The sequence below is a fragment of the Triticum urartu genome, chromosome 1 (assembly GCF_003073215.2).
Source record: "Triticum urartu cultivar G1812 chromosome 1, Tu2.1, whole genome shotgun sequence".
NCBI lineage: Eukaryota > Viridiplantae > Streptophyta > Magnoliopsida > Poales > Poaceae > Triticum > Triticum urartu.
Genome location: NC_053022.1, coordinates 56,740,524 through 56,744,891, shown reverse-complemented (window position 1 = coordinate 56,744,891; position 4,368 = coordinate 56,740,524).

The following is a 4,368-nucleotide window of genomic DNA, read 5'->3' as shown; positions in this document are numbered from 1 at the left end:
GATGCTAGTTTTGCTATGTCCTCTACTTGTTGCAATGATCATGATTGGGGTGATTCTTCTTATGATCTTGAAAATTCATTTAATCCCCATGATGAATATGAGATTGATAATATTTTTTGCAATAATATTGAAAGTGTGTTTGGAAGAGTGTCAACTTTAGATCCCACATATTTGGAGAATATTCAATCTTATGAAATTTTTGACAAAAGTGGGTTTGGAGAGGTCATGACTTTAGTTAATGTTAATCCCACGATTTTGGAAGAGTGTCAACTTTGCATGCATGTGGATCGTGTTGAAAATATTTTATGTGATAGCTATGTTGAATTTGCTTATGACCCTACATGTAATTATTACGAGAGAGGAAAATATGGTGGTAGAAATTTTCATGTTACTAAATTACCTCTCGTTATGTTGAGATTACTATTGTTTCTTTCCTCTTCCATGCATATGCTAGTTGTTGCTTGCCATGAGAATTTGTTTGCCTATAAGATGCCTATGCATAGGAAGTATGTTAGACATAGATGTATTTGTCACGTGTTTTATGATGCTCTCTCTGTGCTTCAATTCTTGTCTTTCATGTGAGCATCATTGAAATATTATGCCTAGCTATAAGGCTTTAAAAGAAAAGCGCTTGTTGGGAGACAACCCAATATATTTCCTTACTGTTATTTAATAAATAAATTATCTAGACTCTGTTTTGGTTGTGTTTTTTGTGTTTAATTAGTGTTTGTGCCAAGTAGAACCGTTGGGAAGACTTGGGGAAAGTCTTGTTGAACTTTCTGTAAAAAACAGAAACTTTAGCGCTCACGAGAACTGCTGTCATTTTTATTTGAATAGTGTTATTTAGTTAATTCTTTTTGAATATGATTAATAGATAAATTCCTCACGTCCAGAAAATTATTTTAGAATTTTTGGGGTTCCAGATCTTGCGCTAGCTACAGATTACTACAGACTATTCTGTTTTTGACAGATTCTGTTTTTCGTGTGTTGTTTGCTTATTTTGATGAATCAATGGCTAGTAAAATAGTTTATAATCCATAAATAAGTTGGAATACAGTAGGTTTAACACCAATATAAATAAATAATGAGTTCATTAATGTACCTTGAAGTGGTCTTTTGTTTTCTTTCGCTAACGGAGCTCACGAGTTTTCTATTTTGAGTTTTGTGTTGTGAAGTTTTCAAGTTTTGGGTGAATTCTTTTGATGGATTATGGAACAAGGAGTGGAAAGAGCCTAAGCTTGGGGATGTCCATGGCACACCCAATATAATCCAAGGACACCAAAAAGTCAAAGCTTGGGGATGCCCCGGAAGGCATCCCCTCTTTCGTCCACTTCCATCGGTAATTTACTTGGAGCTATATTTTTATTCACCAACATGATATGTGTTTTTCTTGGAGCGTCTTGTATTATTTGTGTCTTTGTTTTTTAGTATGCCACAATCATCCTTGCTGTACAAACCTTTTGAGAGAGCCATACTTGAATTGAAATTTGAATGAATACTCTATGTGCTTCACTTAAATCTTTTGAGCTATGTAGTTTTGCTCTATGCACTTCACTTATATCTTTTGAGCGTTATAATTTTGCTCTATGTGCTTCGCTTAGATCTTTTAGAGCACGGTGGTGGTTTGTTTTAAAGAAACTATTGATCTCTCATGCTTCACTTAAATTATTTTGAGAGTCTTAATAGCATGGTAATTTGCTTAATATAAATATGCTTGGTGTTCAAGATATGTGAAATTTTCTTTTGAGTGCGTTGAATACTAAGAGAAGATTGAAGCATGATAATTGTTTTGAGATATGGAGGTAATAATATTAGAGTTATGCTAGTTTAGTAGTCGTGAATTTAAAGAATACTTGTGTTAAAGTTTGTGATTCCCGTAGCATGCACGTATGGTGAACTGTTATGTGATGAAGTCGGAGCATAATTTATTTATTGATTGTCTTCCTTATGAGTGGCGGTCGGGGACGAGCGATGGTCTTTTCCTACCAATCTATCCCCCTAGGAGCATGCGCGTAATACTTTGCTTTGATAACTTCTAGATTTTTACAATAAGTATATGAGTTCTTTATGACTAATGTTGAGTCCATGGATTATATGCAGTTTTTCCGAGCCTTCCAACATTGCTAGCCTCTCTAATACCGCGCACCTTTCGCCGGTATCATACACCCACCATATACCTTCCTAAAAACAGCCACCATACCTACCTATCATGGCATTTCCATAGCCATTCCGAGATATATTGCCATGCAACTTTCCATCGTTCCGTTTATTATGACACGCTCCATCATTGTCATATTGCTAGCATGATCATGTAGTTGACATCATATTTGTGGCAAAGCCACCATTCATAATTCTTTCATACATGTCACTCTTGATTCATTGCATATCCCAGTACACCGCCGGAGGCATCCATATATAGTCATATTTGTTCTAAGTATAGAGTTGTAATTGTTGAGTTGTAAGAAAAATAAAAGTGTGATGATCATCATTTTCTAGAGCATTGTCCCAAGTGAGGAAAGGATGATGGAGACTATGATTCCCCCATAAGTTGGGATGAGACTCCGGACGAAAAAAATAAAAAATAAAAGAGGCCAAAGAAGCCCAAATAAAAAAAAGAGGCCATAAAAAAGGAAAGGCCCAAATAAAAAAATATAAAAAATGAGAGAAAAAGAGAGAAGGGACAATGTTACTATCCTTTTACCACACTTGTGCTTCAAAGTAGCACCATGATCTTCATGATAGAGAGTCTCTCATGTTATCACTTTCATATACTAGTGGGAATCTTTCATTATAGAACTTGGCTTGTATATTCCAATGATGGGCTTCCTCAAATTGCCCTAGGTCTTCATGAGCAAGCAAGTTGGATGCACACCCACTTAGTTTCTTTTGATGAGCTTTCATATAGTTATAGCTCTAGTGCATCCGTTGCATGGCAATCCCTACTCACTCACATTAATATCTATCGATGGGCATCTCCATAGCCCGTTGATACGCCTAGTTGATGTGAGACTGTCTTCTCCTCTTTTTGTCTTCTCCACAACCACCATTCTATTCCACATATAGTGCTATATCCATGGCTCATGCTCATGTATTGCGTGAAGATTGAAAAAGTTTCGAAAAAGTTAGAGTATGAAACAATTGCTTGGCTTGTCATCGGGGTTGTGCATGATTTAAATACTTTGTGTGCTGAAGATAGAGCATAGCCAGACTATATGATTTTGTAGGGATAAATTTCTTTGGCCATGTTATTTTGAGAAGACATAATTACTTTATTAGTATGCTTGAAGTGTTATTATTCTTTATGTCAATATGAACTTTTGTCTTGAATCTTTCTAATCTGAATATCCATACCACAATTAAGAAATTTTGCATTGAAATTATGCCAAGTAGCACTCCGCATCAAAAATTCTCTTTTTTATCATTTACCTACTCGAGGATGAGCAGGAATTAAGCTTGGGGATGCCTGATACGCCTCCAACGTATCTATAATTTTTTATTGCTCCATGCTATATTATCTACTGTTTTGTACTATATTCGGCTTTATTTTCCACTTTTATATTATTTTTGGGACTAACCAATTAACCAGAGGCCCAGCCCAGAATTGCTGTTTTTTTTTGCCTATTTCAGTATTTCGGAGAAACAGAATATCAAACGGAGTCCAAACGGAATAAAACCTTTGGGAACGTGATTTTCTCACCGAACGTGATCCAGGAGACTTGGACCCTACTCCAAGGAGTCAAAGAGGCAGTCACGAGGGTGGGGGGCGCGCCCACCCCCCTAGGGCATGCCCCCCTGCCTCGTGGGCCCCTCGGTGCTCCGCTGACGTACTCCTTCCTCCTATATATACCCACGTACCCCCAAACGATCAGAACAGGAGCCAAAAACCTAATTCCACCGCCGCAACTTTCTATATCCACGAGATCCGATCTTGGGGCCTGTTCCGGAGCTCCGCCGGAAGAGGGCCGTCATCATGGCGGGCTTCTACATCATCATAGCCTCTCCAATGAAGTGTGAGTAGTTTACCTCAGACCTTCGGGTCCATAGTTAGTAGCTAGATGGCTTCTCTCTTTTCGGATCTCAATACAATGTTCTCCCCCTCTCTTGTGGAGATCTATTCGATGTAATCTTCTTCTTTTACGGTGTGTTTGTTGAGACCAATGAATTGTGGGTTTATGATCAGGTCTATCTATGAACAATATTTGAATATTCTCTGAATTCTTTTATGTATGATTGGTTATCTTTGCAAGTCTCTTCGAATTATCCGTTTGGTTTGGCCAACTAGATTGGTAGTTCTTGCCATGGGAGAAGTGCTTAGCTTTGGGTTCGATCTTGCGGTGATCTTTCCCAGTGACAGAAGGGGCAGCAAGA